Source organism: Canis lupus, chromosome 19 (genome assembly GCF_003254725.2).
Source record: "Canis lupus dingo isolate Sandy chromosome 19, ASM325472v2, whole genome shotgun sequence".
Taxonomy (NCBI): domain Eukaryota; kingdom Metazoa; phylum Chordata; class Mammalia; order Carnivora; family Canidae; genus Canis; species Canis lupus.
The window spans coordinates 7,600,798-7,623,677 of record NC_064261.1 but is presented as its reverse complement, the minus strand read 5'-3'; the positions used below and the strand labels follow the sequence as shown (position 1 = coordinate 7,623,677).

The window sequence follows — 22,880 nt, the reverse complement described above, 5'->3', positions numbered from 1 at the left end:
CAAAAGGAAAGCTCAAGCACAGTCTGACCTATGTTTGGACAGAATACCATGTGATCATTCACCTGGAAGTCTAATGAGGAGCTACCACAAGGCTATTTCTCAACTGTTGATTGATTTTCAGAAGGTTCCTTAATTTGTAGGAGGCTGCCACACGGCAGTTAACCATCTGCTCTCATGGTTCCAGGGAGGTATTGTTTTTTTTAATTTTGTACCCTTTTTTTTTTTTAAATTTCTTTTTATTGGAGTTCAACTTGCCAACATATAGCATAACACCCAGTGTTCATCTCATCAAGTGCCCCCCTCAGGGCCCTTCACCCAGTCACCCCAAACCCCCGCCCACTTCCCTTTCCACCACCCCTTGTTCGTTTCCCAGAGTTAGGAGTCTCTCGTGTTCTGTCTCCCTCTCTGATATTTCCCACTCATTTTCTCTCCTTTCCCTTTGTTCCCTTTCACTATTTTTTATATTCCCCCAATGAATGAGACCATATAATGTTTGTCCTTCTCTGATTGACTTATTTGAGTGTAAGTGGAGACTATGAAGTTACTTCCCTGAAGGTTAGAATCTATCCTCTGTGCCATCTGTCATCTGGCTTCCCCACTTTGATCATTTTATGAAACAGGGTACAAGAGGTGCTCATAATATGCTGATCTTGCCTATGCTATCCATCGAACTAATAAACTATATAAATACACGTGGGCTCACTGTTTCCTCTGTGGCCAAATCTATGGAATTGTGACAAAACAACCTAGCAGTTAAGCAGTCACTCTTGCTTAGAGACCGCTTGACTGCTTGGCATTTCCTTTGTTTCTTATGCTCTGTTCTACATTTTTAAAAATTATTTTTTCTACTCTGCTTTTATTTTGTCTTCCTGGCCAACTTGGCAATCTTGTGCTATATGAAATCTACTGTTAAACACATCAAATTCTTATTTTAGATAACATATTTGTTTTCATTTCTATAATAAACTTGATTATTTTTCCAATCTAATCCTTGTTGGACCTTATCCATCTCATTCTCTATTTTGTCCAACTTTTCTTGGTTTTATTGAACATATTAATTAGAGGTATTTTAAATTATTTGTCTTATAACTCTGCCATTTGGATCATCCATGGTCAGTTTCTACTATGAGTTGTATTCCAAGTATTCAGTCATATATTTGTTTCTTTTTTCTTTTGCAATGTTTAGTAATATCAATTGCAATAGCAGACATTTGCCTAAAAATGTACATGTTCCCTATCATATTTAGCACTATAGATAGGGATATTCTAGTCTCTGCTATGTGTGTATGTGTAAAATTTACATATGTATATGACTTGAAACATCAATTAGTTTTATTACTTTCTCATATTATCATATTTATTTATTTATGATATTATGAGATGATAATAAATCGTATTATCATGTGATATCATATTAGTAGATTTGTTTTGTTTTGTTATTTTAGATTTATTTATTTATTTATTCATGAGAGAGAGAGAGGCAGAGACACAGGCAGAGGGAGAAGCAGGCTCCATGCAGGGAGCCGGATGTGGGACTCGATCCCAGGTCTCCAGGATCACGCCCTGGGTTGAAGGTGGCGCTAAACTGCTGAGCCACCCAGGTTGCCCATATTAGTAGATATATTGTTAATTTGACTCCATTTGCTTACCCTCACACCCAGTCCAGACACACATGTTATAATGATGTTTTCTGATTCCTTCCTTTCAGCAATATTAGCTTATCACTTCAGTTACATAGCCAGTGGTAGGTGTGGCTTGGTTCTTATCTACCACAGTATGTCCTTGTGTCTCTTTTTTTCCCACTTTACAAAGTCATAATTCCCAGACATCTAGTTAATGAGGAGATGTTTCTTTTACTTTTTCATGTGAGAGAGAAGACTTAATTTCACCTTAGTAATTGGATTTCAGGGATGAGCCGCATGCTCCAACGTCACCAATACTTCACTACTGCCAAACTAAAGTAGAGTTCATTTCCACTCTCCAGTTCGATTGAGGTTTTGTTTTTCAGTGGACACTGAGGTTGCATCCATTTGGATAATCTCTTGAAAATTTGATTTCAACATGGTATCTATTTTTAAAAAAAAGACATTTTAAAGGGAAGTCTAATATGCCATCACAACCTGATGTCCCTTAATTTTTATTTAATTTGAAACTTACATATTAAAAATGTATATGTGGAGATATTTCAATAATACCTTAAACTTAATACTTAAAATTTCTTTTGCATATTTTATAGTGAATGAACAAATAAGATTGCAAAATTCTATCAATAATTAATAATTAGACATTACTCTTATATAAACTTCTACTTGGCTGAAAAATCATAGTGTGAAAATAAATACAGCAAATACCCAGCCAGCATTCACAGACGTGTAAGTATATTTTAAATAAGTTATAAGGCTGTCTTTTCTGAATGGATAGATATCTAATCCTTTTGTTTAGTTCCAGTGTGCTGTGATAGAGAATAAATAATTTGGATATTATCTATGCAAACATCTATTTGTAATCAAGTTGTTTTAGTTAATTCAGGTGCTTTATTCTTCTACTAACATATGTGTTGTGACTTATTAAACAGAAATAAAACCTATTGTTTAATCTATTAGAATTTATATCCTAAATCTGTTTTGAGTTTGATATATTTTACATATTTCCTTTTACCTCAATATCCTTACTAATACTGTAGAATGGTTACTTTTGATTTGATTTTTTTACCTCAAACTCATCTCTATTTTAACTTTCACTTGAAGAGATCAAAACAGTTTATTTATTTATTTATTTAAATTCAAGTTAGTTAACATATCTGTACTATTGGTTTCTAGAGAGTTTAGTGATTCATCACTTACATATAACACACAGTGATCTCCGAACAAATACCCTCCTTAATGCCTATCACCTATTTAGCCCATCCCCCTACATACCTCTCCTCCAGTAATTCTCAGTTTGTTAGTTATGAGTCCCTTATGTTTTGCCTCCTCTCTGTTTTTATATTATTTTATTTTTCTTTCCCTTCCCCGATGTTCATCTGTTTCTTAAATTCTATATGTGACTGAAATCTTATGGTATTTGTCTTTCCCTGACTTATTTCACTTTGTGTAATACACTCCAGTTCCATGCACATTGTTGCAAATGGCAAGATTTCATTCTTTTTTGATGGCTGAGTTAGTTTACTCTGTGTGTGTGTGTATACACCACCTCTTCTGATCAATGTCTGATGATATTGGACATTGACAGACATATTTCAATTTAGCTATCAACAATAATTAAATTTCCATAATTGCTATGAATATTGCAGTGCATGTGCCCCTGTGAATCAACATTTTTGTATCCTTTGGATAAATACTTAGTAGTGAAATTGCCGGGTCTTAAGTAGTTCTATTTTTAACTTTTTGAGGAACTTCCATAATATTTTCCAGAGTGGCTGCTCCAGTTTGCATTCCTACCAACAATGTAACAGGGTTCCTATTTCTCTGCATACTCACCAACATCTGTTGTGTCCGGAGTTGTTAATTTTAGCCATTCTGACAGGTGTGAGGCGGTATCTCACTGTGGTTTTGATTTGTATTTTCCTGATGAGGAGTGATGTTGAGCATTTTTTCATTGTGTCTCTTAGCTATTTGTATGTCTTCTTTGAAGAAATGTCTATTGATGTCCCTGCCTATTTCTTAAATGGATTACTTACTTTTGGGGTGTTGATTTTGACACGTTATTTATAGAATTTGGATACTAGCCCTTTACCAGACATGACATTTACAAATATCTTTTCCCATTCCATCAGTTGCCTTTTACTTGTGTTGATCATTTCCTTCACTGTACAGAAGCTTTTTATCTTGATGAGATCCCAATACTTCATTTTTGCTTTTGTTTTTCTTGCTTCCAGAGACTTGTCTATTAAGAAGTTGCTGAGCGTGAGGTCAAAGGGGCTGCTGCCTGTTTTTTCCTGTCTTATATTTAGGTCTTTCATTCATTTTGAATTTATTTTTGTGTATGGTAAATAAATAATTACATATTTCTACTGACAATAATGGCATTCTAGTTAATTCATATCAAACTTCTCAAAAAACAGAACTATAAGAGATGAATAAAATGTCTTTAAGATAATCTACACAAACAAATTGAAGAGATAACAAAGCATGAAGAATTATGTGGCAAGTTGGACCATTCTTATCCTTTTAATGTCTGGTGACTTTGAAAATGTTACTGATAGGCCCACAAACTGAGGAGAAAAATTGAAACTCAGATGGAAGCTAGTGATAAAAAATTGACTCTAGGGAAAGAATATGCTACATTTTTTAAGCAAGGGTAAAATAGAAGTAGTCCAGCGTTTTTTTCCATAACTGACACATTTTAAAATCATCTCCATAATCAAAACTGGATTAAGATTATCTTACATTGCTTCTACCTCCAACAACTTATGAAAGACAAAATTGCACTCTACATGCAGCAAATTACTATCATCCGTAGGCTCAAATTTTTCATATACAATATATACAATTTTTAAATATAATAAGATATCATAGAAGATGAGGACAATTGACTAAAGATCTGGAGATCTACACATATTAAAACAAATTTTTAAAAGTTTAGATTGGACAGCCCTGTGGCTCAGGAGTTTAGTGCCACCTTTGGCCCAGGGCATGATCCTGGAGACCTGGGATCGGGCTCCCTGCATGGAGCCTGCTTCTCCCTCTGCCTGTGTCTTCCCCTTTCTCTCTCTCTCTCTCCCCCACCCTGTGTCTCTCATGAATAAATAAATAAAATCTTATAAAAAAGTTTAGATAAAAGAGTTTTCAGACACCTTTAAAATAAATTATATTATTGGATTCCAGTTAAAAAGGAACCCTATGGATATCCTAGAAGTAAAAAAGTACAGAATCTAAAAATAAACCTATGAAATTTGAAATTAGAAACACAACACCATTTATATTGATACCCAAAAAAATCTCCAAACACTAAAATAATATATATACATATATATATTTATAAGATCTATATGAGGAAAATTACAAAATTGATGAAATAAATCAAAGAACTGAATAAATAAAAACACATTCCATGTTCAGAAAGAGAAAGCCAACATTGTCAAGATGTCAGTTGTCCAAATGATCAATGCAATCTCAACTAAAATCACAGGGAACTATCTTGTGGATATCAACAAACTGATCCTAAAGTTTATATGGAAAGAGAAAAGACCCAGAAGAACCAACACAGTATGGAACTTTGACAAAGGAACAAAGATAATGCAATGAAGAAAATATAGTATTTTCAATTAATGGTGTTAGAATAATAGAATATTGAACATTTTAAAAACAAGCAAACAAAAACCTTGCATTCTTTACAAAATTTGTCTAAAATGGGCTATAGAAGGGCACGTGAGTGGTTCAGTGGTTGAGCGCCTGCCTTCAGCTCCAGGGCATGATCCTGGGGTCCGGAGTACCACATCAGGTTCCCCATAAGGAATCTGCATTTCCCTCTGCCTATGCCTCTGTCTCTCTCTCTGCATATCTCATAAATAAATAAATAAAATATTTTAAAAATGGACCATAGTACTAAATATAAAATGTGAAACTATAAAACTCCTAGAGGATAACATAGGAAAAAAACTAGATTACCATGGGTATAGTGATGACTTTTAAAATACAATACCAAGAAACCAATCCCTGAGAGAAGTAATTGATAAGCTAGACTTCATTAAAATTAAAAACCTCTGCTCTAAAAAAACAAAACAAAAAACAAAAAACTCTGCTCTGCTGAAGTCAATGTGGAAAGAATGAGAAGACTTCCACTAATTGGTAAAAAATATATGCAAGAGACATTTCCGATAAACAACTGTTATCTAAAATATATGGAGAATATTTAAAAGTTAATAAGAAAATAAACAACCAAGTTAAAAAAAATGTACAAGAGATCTGAACAAACCACCAAAGAAGATATACAGAAAACAAGTAAGCATATGATAAAATATTCACCATATGTCACCCAAGAAATGCAAATTAAAACAACAATGAAGTACCACTACTAACCTATGAGAATGCCCAAACCCATTACATTGACAAACCAGAAGACTGGAAAGAATGGGAAGGAACAGTCTTTCATTCTTTGCTGGTAGTGATGGAAAATGTTACACCCAGTTAGAAAGACAATTTGAAAGTTTCCACAAAAATCAGACATACTCTTATTGTATGATCAAGTGCATTATTGGTATTTACCCCAAATAATTGAAAATTTACATCCACAGAAAAACCTGCAGATGGATATGCATGTTTTATCCATAATGTCAAAGCTTGGACGTAATCGAGGTATCCTTCAGTAGATGAATGGATAAATAAATGGTACTATTTAATTTATATTATTAAATATTATTTAACATTAAAAAGAACTTAGTTGTGGGGCATGTGGGTGGCTCAGTGGTTTAGCATCTGCCTTTGGCCCGGGTCATGATCCCAGGGTCCTGGGATCAAGTCCAACATCAGGCTCCCCACACAGAGTCTGCTTCTCCCTCTGCCTATGTCTCTGCCTCTCTCTGTGTGTCTCTCATGAATAAATAAATAAAATCTTTAAAAAAATAAGATAAAATAACTTAGTTGTCAAACCATAAAAAGACATGGAAGAAACAAGTGCATATTACTAAGTAAAAGATGCTAATTTGAGAAAGCTATATACCACATGATTCCAACTATAAGACACTATGGAAAAGGCAAAATTTTGGAGACAGTAGAAGACCAGTTATTAATAGAGGCTAGGAAGGTGGGATGAAGAAATGGGTTGTAAATCTGTGAAAGGAAAATAATACTATGAAAAAAGGAAAATAAAGTTAATATAAAATATATAAACAATAAAATCACAAAAGTAATGACTAATATTATATACTATGCAATAATATGTAAATTATTTTCATGAACTTTGTATCAGAAACAGTATATTGAATAAGAAACAAAGTCCCAATCTAAGAAAGTAGTAATAAGTTGACCATAGTCTTCAATCTAGCCATCCCGTATACCTTCAGACCTTCAAAAATTCATACAATCTGATGACTACCAAATATTGATCACTATCCCAGCAAGGTGTGACTAATAGCTTAGAGGTATCTACAAAAGAATGTCACATCCTCCCTACTGCTACTTTACACAAAATACAAATAACAATCTCTAAGGCAGTGTTCTAAGTATTTCTTCATGGTGACCAATAGTAGAGACAGTTTTGCTAGAAGAGATTATGGCAGGACATCTAACTACATGTTTAGTAGATGTTTTAAGACTAGAAACTGGATAATAAGTAAGCTCTGGACATGTAGATGTGAGAATTATCCTCATATAAGTAAAATAACCCATAAAAATAATGGGATTTTATGGAGAAACTATAGAGTTAAAAGGAAAAGAACAGAGGGAGGATGGGTGGGAGGACAGTAGCTAAGGACTGAGGATTATCTGTAATCTAGAAGTGTCTATTTTTAAAGATGTCCAAAACAAAAGAAGAAAAATTGAAGATATAATTGATTTTTTTCACTTTTTAAAAGAAGATTTTATTTATTTATTCATGAGAGACACACACAGAGAGAGAGAGAGCAAGAGGCAGAGACACAGGCAGAGGGAGAAGCAGGCTCCATGCAGGGAGCCCAACATGAGACTCGATCCCAGGTCTCCAGGATCACACCCTGGGCCAAAGGCAGAGCTAAACCACTGGGCCACTAGGGTTGCCCCGATTTTTTCACTTTTCAATACTGTGGAGAAGTGAAGGAAAATGAGGGATTTATGAGATGCATACAATCTAAAACAGTGTAGTGTTATAAGCATAGTGAATTCAGAAGCACATTGCAAGGAATTATGATTAAAATGTAAAAAAACAAACAACAACAACAATGTGTGGCCATCTTTTAAGGAGTAAAACAATTAAAGCAAAGAACAAGTCTCCATAAAAAGTGTCATTTGAGGTGTGCATGAATTTAAAAATCAGTTCAAGAACAAGAACATGACATTTAGGGTGCAAAACCAATAGAAATGGCAGAAAATAAGACAATACAAATATAAGGGAGGCCTGGTGGGCACATGACTGATAAAATGATTGTTTTAAAGGAGATGGGGGGAATAAATGGAGAAGGGATAGAGAAATCACAACTGAAGTAGCATAAAAAGTGCTTCTGGGCCCAGAGCAAAAGTGTAAAGAATTGCATTGTGCCTGCTCTAAGAGGGTTGCCCAAGATCAGACAAGGTTAAGAGATGTTTTCTAGGATACAGCATGATGCTTTTTTAAAAAATATATATATATATATATGTGTTGTTACTGAATTACTAAGGGAAAGACTTTGACCTTTCTGTAACAAGCCTAAAGAGAACTTTATTAATTTTTCTAATAGAAAGTACTACCATTTTTAAAAGGTGAGAAAACACAAGATTTTAAAGGAATCCTCAACATCGAGACCTATTATAATATTAATGCTTAAAAAAAAATTCAGTTAGATTATAAACTACTTCATTCCAAAAAGAGATTTGAGCATCAAGTAGATTCTATCATAAAAAATAAAAACTAAGTCCTTGAATCTGTCTTAACACTCTCTAGGAAGATATAATCAATATAGAACACTTGCAAATATTCCCAGGAGGAAAAAAAAAATTAAAAAACACACGATGTTTTGAAATAAAAGTATCTAGATTTCTCATTTACTGTCCAGTGTCACTGAAAATACATCAAGCTAGCTCAACCATAAAGCAAATAAATCTACCTACCCTGCTCATTCTCTTTTCTATCTCATACCATTTTGGAGAAGAAAGACATAAAATCATCTTTAAGAGAAATAATATTACTTCTGCAGCGAGCAATTCCCAATGATTATATTATACCATTTATTTGTGCTATAAAAATGTTCATATTTTTTCCAAAAGACAATCATAAGGTTGTCCTCTTTGTGCTAGTCAATTACAGACTGGGGATATACTTGGCAGCTATTTCATTGTATTTACAAATTAGAGGAGGGGAAGCATAGTTAAAAATGTGCATCATATAAATATTTCAACCAATTTAAATTAGTCACTGAATAGCTCTGTATCCAAGATAAGAACAGATGCTTAACAAGGAAGATATATGCATTAATAATGTCACTCTTTGCCTACTAAGTTTGAGTCTGAATTCATAAGTATAAATTATTTGGATGAATTATTCAAATTTAGGGTTGTTTTTTCCTTTCAACTCAAGTAGGTAAGTCATAATAAGACAAACTCAGTTGCCACAAGGACATGCAAATTGACAAATATAATTAATGGCTTCATGGCTAAAATTTAGTATGATTTTATATGGCAAAATGTTTAGATTTTGAGGGGGGAAAGCATAATATTGTGTTACCTTTTTATCTGATTTGCCAGAATTGAGATAATTTCAATACAATACATGTATTATACGGGGTCACATGATATATTAAATACACTCAGAGGAACACCCTATATTGTACTCCTTTAAACCTTATGCAAGTTCTAGATCTGCTGACCACCACCATATGTATTAATAATGCTCATTTGGCTTAGTGTCCATAACTGTGTATTTCTTTCTACTATGCCCTTTTCTCATATAGGTCCTTAAAACAAGGAGGAATGACCAGAGCTCATATTACAACACAGATATGGAAGACAATGAGACAGTTTGCAAAAGAATCTTAATAGAGCCATAGAGGAGACGTGTGAGAAAGATCCCAATAGAGGAACTATGTTCCTTCCAGTTATGGCCAAACATTATTTCCTAAACACATTCCTATCATCTTCCCTCCTTCCTAAAAGTGGGATGAAGGTATTAGGGTGTATAGCAACAAGACCTTGAGTAGCTTGACATGCTGCTAGAAAGATTAGGACCTAAATTTGAACATTTAATGAGATATCATTGAATGAAAATATTTTAAAAATTATATGTTCTAAACATATTGCCAAAAATCTAAATCACAGAATCCAAGTAGTTAGCATAAATTCTGTGCTACATAGTTCACTGTGGCAATTGACCTTAATGATATCTAAAAAAAATCTTGTAATAGCAATAACTTTTATTCTAATATTAATTGGATGGACTTTACATTGAGAAATTTCTGGCAAAATTACTAAAAACCAAAGTTACACGTTTATTAGTGGGTGAAATATCCCATTATTTTCTTATTCATGAGACCACTGTTCATCTATGTATTAGGATTTTTAGTTGGCTGCTCTTATAGTCATGATTATAATTGTAATTATTTTTAGGCCAAGATTAATTTTTTTTTATTATTTCATATTTGCACATACTTTTTTCTTTCCAAAATGACTGTTACCTTTGCTGTGAAAAAGTTTTTTTTTTTTTTTCATCATGATGTAGCTTCGATGGTTCATTTTTGCCTTTATTTCCCTTGCCTTTGGAGATGTGTCTAATAAGATGTTGGTGTGGCTGAGATCACAAAGGTCGCTGCCTGTGTTTTCCTCTAGGACTTTGATGGATTCCTATTTAGATCTTTCACGCATTTTGAGACTATTTTTGTGTATGATATAAGGAAATGATCTAATGTTAGTCTTCTGCATGTGCCCTTCAATTTTCCCACCATCATTTGTTAAAGAGACTTCTTTTTCCATTGGATATTATTTTCTGCTTTGTTGAAGATTAGTTGACCATAGAGTTGAGGGTCCATTTCTGGGTTGTCTATTTTGTCCCATTGACCTATGATTCTGTTTTTGTGCCAGTACCATACTGTCTTGATGATCACAGCTTTGTAGTACACCTTGAAGTCTGGATATGTGATGCCTCCAGTTTTGGTTTTCTTTTTCAACATTTGGCTATTCAGAGTCTTCTGTGGTTCCATGCAAATTTTAGGATTATTTGTTCCAGCTCTGTGAGAAAAAAAAGGTTGATGGTATTTTGATAAAGATTGAATTAAATGCATAGATTTCTCTAGGTAGCATAGACATTTTAACAATATTTGTTCTTCAGTCCATGAGCATGGAATGTTTTTCCATTTGTGTGTGTGTGTGTGTGTGTGTGTGTGTGTGTGTGTGTCTTCCTCAATTTCTTTAATGAGTGTTCTACAATTTTCTGAGTACAGATTCTTTGCCTCTTTGGTTTGGTTTATTCCTAAGAATCATATGGTTTGGGGTGCAATTGTAAATGTGATTGATTCCTTAATTCCTCTTTCTTCTGTATTATTGTTAATGTATAGAAATGTAACTGTTGGGCAGCCCGAGTGGCTCAGTAGTTTAGCGCTACCTTCAGCCAGGGCGTGATCCTGGAGACCCGGGATTGAGTTCCATATCAGCTCCCTGCATGGAGCCTACTTCTCCCTCGGCCTATGTCTCTGCTTCTCTCTCTCTCTCTCTGTCGCTCATGAATAAATAAATAAAATGTTAAAAAAAAAAAGAAATGCAACTGTTTTCTGTACATTCCATATCCTGCCACTTTGCTGAATTCCTGTATGAGTTCTAACAATTTGAGGTGGAGTCTTTTGGATTTTCCACAGAGTATCATGTTATCTGCAAAGAGAGAGAGAGTTTGATTTCTTCTGATGAATCAGATGTCTTTTATTTATTTTTGTTATCTGATTGCTGAGACTAGGACTTCTGGTACTATGTTGAACAACATCCTTGTCATGTTCATGACTTTAGGTGAAAATCTCTGTTTTCCCCATTGAGAATGATATTCACTGTGGAGTTTTCATAGATGGATTTTATGATATTGATGTTCCACTCTCCCTACACTGTGAGAAGGAATATATATATATATATATATATATATATATATATATAATTATATTAAAAATCAAGAAAGGATGCTGTACTTTGTTAAATACTTTCTTCTGCATCTATTGATCTATTGAGAGGATCATAAGGTTCTTGTCCTTTCTTTTATTAATGTAGTGTATAACAATGGTTGATTTGCAGATGTTGAATTACCCTTGCAGCTCAGGAATAATCCCACTTGGTCATGGTGAATAATCCATTTAATGTACTATTGGATCCTATGGGTTAGTATCTCGATAAGAATTTTGACACCCAGGGCAGCCCCCCTGGCCCAGCGTGTGCTCCTGGGGTCCCAGAATTGAGTTCCACATCGGGCTTCCTGCATGGAGCCTGCTTCTCCCTCTGCCTGTGTCTCTACCTCTCTCACTCTCTCTGTGTCTGTCATGAATAAATAAATAAAATCTAAAAAAAAAAAGAATTTTGACTTCCATGTTCATCAGGGTTATTGGTCTGTAATTCTTTTTTATGGGGTCTTTATCTGGTTTTGGGATCAAGAGAATGAATGCTGGCCTCATAGAAAGAGTTTGGAAGTTTTCCTTCCATTTCTATTTCTCAAAAAAGCTTCAGGAGAATAGTTATTAATTCTTCTTTAGATATTCGGTAGACTTCCCCTGGGAAGTTATCTGGCCATGGACTCTGGTTTGTTGGGAGATTTTGGATTAGTGCTTCAATTTCTTTGCTGGCTACTGGTCTGTTCAAGTTTTCTATTTATTCCTGTTTCAGTTTTGGTAGTTTATACATCTCAAGGAATGCATCCATTTCTTCCAGATTGCCCAATTTGTTGGCATAAAGATGCTCATATGTTCTCAGAATTTTTTGAATTTCTTTGATATTGGTTGTGATCTTTCCTCTAACATTCATTATTTTATTTATTTGGGTCCTTTCTCTTTTCTTTTTGATGAGTCTGCTTAGATAATCTGTCCATTGCTGTGAGTGGGGTGTTAAAGTCCCCTACCATTATTGTATTATTATCAATGTGTTTCTTTAATTTTGTTATTAATTGGCTGCTTACATGTTAGGGGCATAAATATCCCATGTTAGGGGCAATATAATTGTTAAATCTTGTTGGATAGACCCTTTAATTATGATATAGTATCCTCCAAACCCATCTCTTATTACAGCCTTTGGTTTAAAATCTAATTTGTTGGATATAAGGTTTGCCACCCAGCTTTCTTTTGATGTCCATTAGCATGATAAATGGTTTCCCATTCCCTCACTTTAAATCTGGAGATGTCTTTGGGTCTAAAATCACACTCTTGCAGACAGCATATTGATGGGTCTTGTGTTTTTATCTAATCTGATAACCTGTGTCTTTTAACTGGGGCATTTAACCCATTTACTCAGAGTAACTATTGAAAGATGAATTTAATGCCATTGTATTACCTATAAAGTCATTGTTTCTGTATACTTTCTCTGTTCCTGTCTGGTCTATGTTACTGTTGGGCTTTGTCTTCATTTAAAGGATCCCTTTTAATATTTCTTGTAGGGCCATTTTAATCATCACATTTTTTTTAAATTTCTGTTTGTCCTGGAAGCTTTTTATCTCTCCTATTTTTTTAAAGATTTCATTTATTTATTCATGAGAGACAGAGAGAGACAGAGAGAGAGAGATAGAGGCAGAGACACAGGCAGAGGGAGAAGCAGGCTCCATGCAAGGAGCCTGATGTGGGACTTGATCCCGGATCTCCAGGATCAGGCCCTGGGCTGAAGGCGGCGCTAAACCTCTGAGCCAACCGGGCTGCCCTTATCTCTCCTATTTTGAATGACATCTTAGCTGAATATAATTTTCTTGGCTGCATTTTTTTCTCATTTAACACCCTGAATATATCATGCCAGCCCTTCCTGGCCTGCCAGGTCTCTCTGGATAGGTCCACTGCCAGTCTAATATTTCTATCCTTTTAGGTATGGACCTCTTGTTCTGAGCTGCCATCAGAATTTTCTCTTTGTCTCTGAGATTTGCAAGTTTCCTTATTATATGTCAGGGTGTTGACCTATTTTTACTGATTTTGAGTGGGGTTCTCTGTGCCTCCTGGACTTGGATGCCTAATTCCTTTCCCAGTTTAGGGAAATTCTCTAGGTAATTTGCTCAAATATATTTTTTGCTCCCCTATCTCTTTCCTCTTCTTCTGGGATCCTTATTATTATTATTATTATTATTATTATTTGCTTTACAGTATCACTTATCTCTCAAATTCTCCCGTTGTGTTATAGTAGTTGTTTACCTCTCTTTTTCTCAGCCTCTTATTCTCCATCATTTTTTCTCTATATCTCTAATTCTCTCTTTTGCTTCATTATCTTTGCAGTTAGAGCCTTCCATTTTTTATTGCAACTCATTAATAGCCTTTTTTATTTTGACATCATTAGATTTTAGTTATTTTATTTCTCCAGAAAGGGATTCTCTAGTGTCTTCTATGCTTTTCCCAAGCCCAGATCATATTATTATAATCCTTATTCTAAACTCTAGTTCCCACATCTTACTTCTGTTCATGCTGATTAGGTCCCTGGCAGTCAGAACTGCTTGTTCTCTTTTTCAAGGTGTTTTCTGTCCTGTCATTCTTGCAGAAAGTGGTCGCTTTTCCATTTGTAGAGTTGCAGCTATTTTTTTTCTTAAATCTTAGTTTGAGTTTGCAAGTGTTCATAATGATTTGATAGCTATGTAGCTGAATTCTTGGGACCAGATGAAACTAAGGTCTCCTACTCCTCTGCCATCTTGGATCGTATTATGTAATTCTAATTCAAGTCTTTTATTTATGAGAATTAAGATATTCTTCATTTTTAAAATCTACTTTCTATTATCAAATGAAGATTAAAATTAGTGGAGCAAAAGAGTATATAAGAGAAACATAATATATCAAAGGTTTTTACTGCACACACAAAAAATCCGTAAACATGCTGATTCAGTTTAATTTTAGAAGAGCCATTCCTTTCACCCCATCAGTGTGTTATTATCAAATGGAAAATAATTAAATTAAGTTCAACATTAAAAATATTTGGGAAGTATTCTCCATATGCAAAAATAAAAACCAACAATCAAGATAAATCTAGACATATTTTCTTAACTATAGTTTGAGCAAGAAATATTCTAAAGCATTCCAATCAGTTAATGACTGACAAACTAGTATTTTATAGGATAATCTTATATTTTCAAGGATATCCTTCTTAAAGTTAGTATATATTAGCTTTCTCTCTTGTTTGTTTGTTTTTTTACTCTATAATATTTCTCTGCTCAGTTAATTGATTTGAAAATCTTTACCTACATGGTGAAGATTTTCCAACACAAACACTGCTTAAAATGTATTTTAGTCATCTAACTTGTGGCCTCTGATCTTTGAGAATTAGTTAATCCTAATTAACTCAATGGGTGGGATCCCATGCAGATGAACTCAGAGTACAATTTATTTTATGATCAGAAAGGAACATAAAGCTATTAGTTTGTGTGACATGTAAGCTAAACATTTTGCTACTTTCTGCCTCACTAAATCTCTGACTGGCATTTCTCAGACCAATATTCCATACCAAACAAACAAATAAACAAACAAAAAACAGACTTTAGTCATGGTTTCTTCACTGTTTTTTCTTTTAAGATTTTATTTATTTATTCATGAGAGATAGAGAGAAAGAAGCAGAGACACAGGCAGAGGGAGAAGCAAGCTCCATGCAGGAAGCCCGATGTGAGACTTGATCCTGGGACTCCAGGATCCTTCCTCCTATTGCTGAGGTCAGGCAATAAACCACTGGGCCATCCAGGGATCCCCAATTTCTTCACTGTTAAGCACTACATGTTATCTAACATAAATATGTTTCTAAAGATTTCTAAATATTATAGATTTTAGAATTCACTGATCCTTAGTTGGTCTTTGTTTCTTTTTTTAGCACAGGTTGTGTATTATATTTGTGACTAAACCCATTAATAGGATGGTAGGGGAACCACAAAATGACTAGTACTTGGTATCTGTTCAATAATATTTTTGAATAAGTAACACAGCAAGTAGCATGGGAATCACATAGCAAATTATGAGGTTGAAGCTCCTTATAGAAAGCTCTAGAGATGTAACTGAAAATAGAGGACAAGAAGTAAAGAGTGTCTAATCACTAATTGATTATTACCCTATAGATACTAGAAAATAATTGAAAGATTTTATGAAAATAATAACATTTTCAAATTTATCTTTTCAGTTACTAGAACCGGTAAAAACAGGACATTGCTTAAAAACAATAGGGTTTTTTTTTTTTTAAAAGATTTCATTTATTGAGAGAAACAGAAAAAAAAAAAAAAAGAGAGAGAAACAGAGAGAGAGAGAGAGTGGGCACATAATCAGTAAGAGAGACCGAGGGAATTGGAGATGGAAAATCTCAAGCAGACTCCATGCTGAGCAGGGAGCCCAATTCAGGGTTCAATTCCATGATCCTGAGAGCATGACCTATGCCAAAATCAAGAGTCAGACACTAAACTGACAGAGCCACCCAGATGCCCCCAAAATAATACGATTTTACATAATTCATAACTATCACATGAGGATTTGTGGAACATCTACATATACATTTTCAATATTTGGTTATATATATATATGTTCATATGGAATTTAAAGGATTAATTATATTTGGAAAAACAAATGTATGAGCCGTATGCATGGTAATACTTGAAATATTGTAAGTAGAAGATTTTTCTGGAGATAACTATTAGAGTAAAGAGATGAAGTAGTAGGAACAAATTGATAATAATTAAAGAGAAAAAATAGCAATAAAACCAACAAAAAAGAGATACATAAAGGATGGAAGAGGAAATCTGTCAATGGCTGTGATGACTAATTTGATGTGCCAACTTGAATGGACTATGGTGATCAGTTGTTTGGTTGAATCTAGTCTATATTTTGCTGTGAGGTTACTTTTGGGATCATATCCAAAAATTAACCAGATACTGCTAAAAGATAAACTGAGGCATAAGAATTATAGAATATAGGGCTATTTTGAGCAAAAATAATTTTGAATCAGAACAGCATCCAATCTAGCAGATAAAAAGGAACTCCAAAGAGCTGTACAAAATGAACAACTTTAATAAGTAGAAGAAAGTAGAAACAAGGAAGTTATATTGACAAAAAGTGGGTTATTACAAAGCTATTTTCTTTTAGGTATTGACAAGGGTCTATCAAGTAGATTACTTAACTAAATTAATACTGATCAGGAGATTCTTGACTGGGTGGCTTAAGATTCAATTTCTTGGGAAAATGAAACTGTAAATTATGTGTCAGTTTGGTGATGTGGGGCTTAGCATAAGGGAATCCATTTGGGGCCTGTTGTGTTATCCCTTTTGTTTTTAATCAACATATAGAAAGTTTTCAGGATGTATTAATAGTTTAATAAAAATATTTGCCTATTTTTCTGACTGTGTTGAAAATGGACTGTAAAATTAGATTCAGAAATTCTCAGAATACTTACTTGTCATTGGTTTATTTTACTTTTTTGTGTTTTTAATTCATGTTTTATAGGATGTCTACAGTGTTAAATAGGCACTGATAATCAAATATTGCTTGGGGATAGGTAAGAAGAAATCTAAGAGGATATAATGGCATAAAAAGGTAAAATAATTTTTTAATAATCTGATTAAATTTAATAAAGAATAAAAATAATTAAAAAATAATAAGGGTGGATATGAAAATGTGTGGATGTAGGTGGATCTGTGGATCGAAGGGGTTCCATTTTGATGCCTTTTATTTTCTCAGTGTAGTGTAAAGTGAGCAGTTAAAGAATATGGAGAAATTTTGGAGCATTAAGGACTAATTCAAGATTCTCTTATTGCTAGTGACTATAAAAAAATAGGCTGGAGGATCCCTAGGTGGCTCAGCAGTTTAACACCTGCCTTCACCCCAGGGCATGATCCTGGAATCCCGGGATTGAGTCCTACATTGGGCTCCCTGCATGGGGCCTACTTCTCCCTCTGCCTGTGTGTGTATGTGTGTGTGTGTGTGTGTCATGAATATATAAAATATTTTTTTAAAAATTAGGCTGTAGGAAAAAGGCACAAGATGTGAATTAATATTTAGTTGGCCTACTTAAAAATGTGATTTCATTCTTTTTTTATGGCTGATTTATATTCCTATATATATATATATATATATATATATATATATATATCTTTAGCATTCACCAATCAATGGACATATGGACTTCCTCCATATCTTGGCTATTGTAAATAATGCTGCTATAAACATCATGGTGCATGTATCCCTTTTGAATGAGTGTTGTTGTACTCTTTGGGTTTATCCAGTAGTGGAATTGCTGGGTTGCAGGGTAGTTCTATTTTTAGCTTTTTTCAGGGCCCTCCATTTTACTTTTGAATTTTAGCTCAAGTAAGAAAGCATACCTACATAACCAATGCAAGTATTGGAGTTAAGAAATGAAGCAGTATATTTGTAAATATCTTTTAGTAAGATGTGCCTTTAAAATGTTGTATCCTGATTAATAGAATAAAATACAAATTGTGCATGTTTCCAAATGGTTTATTTAAAAATGTAAAATATTAGGGATACATGAGTGGCTGAGCAGTTGAGCACCTGCCTTTGGCTCAGGTCATGATCCCGGAGTCTTGGGATCAAGTTCCGCGTCAGAGCCTGCTTCTCCCTCTGCCTGTGTCTCTGCCTCTCTCTGTGTCTCTCATGAATAAATATATAAAATCTTTTAAAATTTTTAAAAATGTAAAATATTATAACTTAGTATATTTAGCCATATGCTTAAATGTCACAATAGCAACAACCTGAGGTGTATATGATAATGAACTTTTATCTTTTTCATATAATGCATTTCAATAAGTAACTTATCCTATATAATGTCACACGCACACAGACACCTGCTCTTTTGAATTAAGTACATATGTGAAATAGGGCATGTAAAATGCTTTTTTTTCTTGTCAGTACTTTTTATATGTGAGTTAAGTAGTATCTGAAAGTAACGTAACATACCTTAAGATGATTCCGTTTTTCTCTTCGGGTACTTTATAACCTTTTACATATCCATAGAATTCCTGGACATATTTAAATGCACTGCATTTGTATAAAATAAGATTAACTTTCATAGGTTATAATTACTTAATAAACAACAGTTAACTATTGGCATAACTTACCAATTTGAATTACCAAAATAAGTTGAATTTTATTTACACGTGTTCAATTAATACAATGAAAATCAAATTTTCAGATTTATCTACAGTTGGAGCATAAGACTTAATTATATACAGAAGCAAGGTGCACAAACAACTGTGGCAAGAGACATAGTTAACAATAAAAGTTCTCAGAGAGGAACTGAAAGGATGCCAGGGTTTAGAAAAAAAAAAAAAAAGCAGAATGTGAGATGTATGGGTTTTTTTGTTTGTTTTATTTGTTTATGGTAGAGAAGCTGTATTGCTGAAGACAACTATTAAATCCAATGATGAGTTCTTTCTAATGGTCAGAAAGCAAGTTTCTAATGTGAAGATATTAGAAAGGGTCCTAATAGAAGATTAGATGAGGTTAGCCTACCAATAAGTCAGGAAAATGGTGTAGAAAAATTATGGAAAAGGAAATTTTACGGTTCTGGTAAGAGTCACTGGTTTCAAGGCTACATCCGTCCTTCAGGTTGCTTAAAACATTTAATATAATGTTATGTTCCAAGGGCTATCAGTATGTGTGCTGGTGTTTGATCTCTACCTATATTATCATGAAAACTAACCTCAGTTACATGAATATTAAAAAAATTATAATTCTTAGAGTACCCCCTGGATAAAAGTAAAGTAACAAAAAATCAGTCATTTAGCTCAAATATCATGACTTCCAAGGAGACTTTCCAGATTTCTCCTAGCCAGAAACACTCCTCTGTTAGGGCATTCATATTTTTCAGGGTCTAAGTATACCAGTATTTGTTTATTATTTGATTAATATTTTTATATGTAAGAAGAGATTGTGTTTTACTAATACTTAACTCTCCCTGTGCCAATATCTGAGCCTTTTTATCATGTGCATGACATGTAATAGTAAAATGCTTTATATTGAATTACAGTTTTTTCATTGTTCTACATCCAACAAATAACAAGCTATTATTTATGCAAAAATATTAGATTATAAAGTCTTCAATATTTAGCAATTGAAATTAAAGTACATGCTATTAATAACATTTGACAAACATAAAGCCAAGAGAGCCGATTGTCCTCATTCATATTTTCAAAGGTAGTTACAAAAGTGGTATATGAAATAAAGCTTATTTTTGATATTACTATGAAATAAAATCACTCCACATTTTCTAATATGTATTTGTTTTGTTTCAATATTGAATAATTCTATAAACAATGTTTCATATTCTACTTACAAGGATGTTGTCTTGTTAAACATTGTTAAATGCTATCATAAAGCAAACAAGTGAGGCCTTGATCCTGCCATTTATTTCTTTTAAAGAGAAAGCATCCTATGTAAGTGAAAAAAAATATTAAATAAGAAACTGTAAAAATTATGTATCTTGAAAGGATAAGTGAACCACTATATTTACAGCCTCCAAATTTATCATTTTCAGGAATATTTTACTAAAATGAAGATATAAACAATAACCTAACATCAGACACACTATGCTGACTCTGTCTTCTCCCAGGAAGAAATGCAAGGAAGACATTACTTAGGGAGTAAAGAAAGCATTAATTACTCTTTCTGGAAAGCATGGTTCAATTCTGGGCCACATAATATTGATTTGAAATTATGCTATAATCAAATGTAAATGCATATTTTAAGTTCCTTTGATTAAATTACAATTACTCAGAAAATGATAGGGTTACTAGTAATCTAGAAAAATCAAATTAATCCAATATTAGTTTTAGAATTCTATATTCTGACAACGGGCAACTTGATACTACAGGTAAAATTGCAATACACTAAAAAGTTTTTCTAAGTCCCTGTATCTACTTTTGAAAATTGGAAGAGATAGTCTTGTAAATTCTGTGCCTTCTAATGCTCATGGCCTGTGATAGTATCAGCACACCATTTATCAGAAAGACAGAACTCACAGAAATTTATATTATAAACATATTTTGCTTCTGCTCTATTTTACATACAACTACAACTAAGCCATTTGAAGTGATGCTTTCTCCTGAGGAGCATCATTCATGCATAACTAACCGATACATGACTTTGTCTTGAATTTCTAGGGCAAGCCCACCTTCATGCAGTAGTAACTACTATTTTTTTCATCTTCTTATATATGCGATTAAGTATGGTTTTTGTATTAGGAATTTTTTCTTAGTATAGTTAGAAGTTGCTTATCATACCTTTCTGAAGAGTCAAGAGAAAGTAAAATCAGAGGATTTAAAAGTAACTTGTCTCTTAGTTGTAAACACAGAACAATAAATTACTATAAACTACAGGTGCGATATGTCAAAGGCTCTGCTAAAATAAGATGATTTAAAGGAGAAAAAGTGATTATCATTAAAACATCAACATTGATCCCTTAATTTTTCTACCCAAATCTTTTTTTTTTTAATTTTTATTTATTTGTGATAGTCACAGAGAGAGAGAGAGAATGAGGCAGAGACACAGGCAGGGGGAGAAGCAGGCTCCATGCACCGGGAGCCCGACGTGGGATTCGATCCCGGGTCTCCAGGATCGCGCCCTGGGCCAAAGGCAGGCGCCAAACCGCTGCTCCACCCAGGGATCCCTCTACCCAAATCTTATCTATGTATCTGTTTGTCTGCCTTTCAACTTATTTGTGCCACTCTTCAAGAGCTCTAACTTTATGGCCTGGCTTTATTTAGAGGTATGTCAGGCATCTAATTAGATTGGGAAAGCCTCTATGGTTTTTAATCACATAGTGTCCAACATCATATTAATATGACATTGATTATAATTGACAATCACTTCAAAAATATAATTCACTCAGTGATGTTTGCATTTTAGCAAGAATTTTAAAACAAGAAATTGTCATTAACATCAGCCTAATATACTTAAGTGTATCAGAGGTCAAGTATATTGCTAATACGATATTTCTAAGGTTACTGTGTTGTTCAAGAGCAATGTTTCTGTATCCAGGGAGTGAAGTAATCAGATCTCACAGGAACCAACACATGCAGATTCAATATTCTAACTGTAGGTATATATCAGTATTCTGGAATGGAAATGTAAATAGGGCCAGGACAAGAAAGTTTTCCTTTTTTTATTTTAATGCATTATTTGCATTTTACAGTGGATATGCATTTATAGTAAACTGAAATGAATTTTTTAAGACATATTGATACAGAAATCATCCCTTCCAGTCTAGGATGCTATGATGGCATTTCATTTTGTTATACTCAACAAAGGCACATCAGTCCAACTCAATAATTAATACATTCTACATCCTCTATGGAAAGAAATCTAGTAACTGGTATAATCTAAGGAACATACCAGAATTGACCCCAGCAGGGTTGAAGTACAGGAAAGGAAATTTTAGAAGGGGTAAAGCAGAAGACAACCAGGGAACTGCATAAAGGGCACTCCAGGACAGATATAGGATAGTGGAAAAGAGTGTGCTACTATAAAGAGCAAGCTTTACTTTCTCCTCCACTCTGGCAAGGCCATCTCTGAATTTTGCTCTCCATCTGGCTGGGTATATGGAATTGAGAATTAATAAAATCATTTTGATTCTCTTAATGGCCATTAAAAGCATAAATTGTCACCAATTTATACTTAGAAAAATATAATAACAGCACTTACCAGTAATAGGGTGTATTTTATCTCTATGTGCAAACTTCAATTGTAGTAACTACTTTAAATACATTACTTCAGTTAACACCAAAACCACTTTGAAATGAAGAGTATTAGACATTTTAGAGAAAGAACCCAAAAGTTGAGGGATTTTTCTAATATTAAGCAGCTATAAAATGGAAGGAGCTGGTATTTAAACTAGACAATCCACTCCAAGGTCTTGGATACTTAAAATCCTATGCTAAATAAATTCTGGAACTAATGGGAGACTATTTAAAAACTGAAACAAGAATTTAGTCTTATTGGTACTGAAATTTGAATGACACTTTGGCATTTCCACGACAACCACCACCCCCACTGAAAATCATTTAAATTGTTCCTTCATTAGGCAGTATCTCATTCAGTGGAATTTAATATCAGGAAATGTATTTTTAAAAATGTATACATACAAAGGAGA

General features: G+C 33.7%; 1 long non-coding RNA gene across 4 annotated transcripts in view; it reads left to right on the top strand.

The window, feature by feature from the left end:
* The window catches only part of LOC112642803 (uncharacterized), an 89,265-nt gene that overhangs the window by 5,142 nt on the left and 61,243 nt on the right, over positions 1-22,880 (top strand). Inside the window, exons 4-5 of one of the 4 annotated variants that reach the window (XR_007403968.1) lie at positions 2,237-2,372; positions 17,219-17,308. The exons of 2 other annotated variants lie outside the window; for them this stretch is intronic. This is a non-coding gene — a long non-coding RNA (uncharacterized LOC112642803). The remainder of the gene's footprint in view (positions 1-2,236; positions 2,373-17,218; positions 17,309-22,880) is intronic. One more of the 4 variants, XR_007403969.1, reaches the window with a different exon arrangement.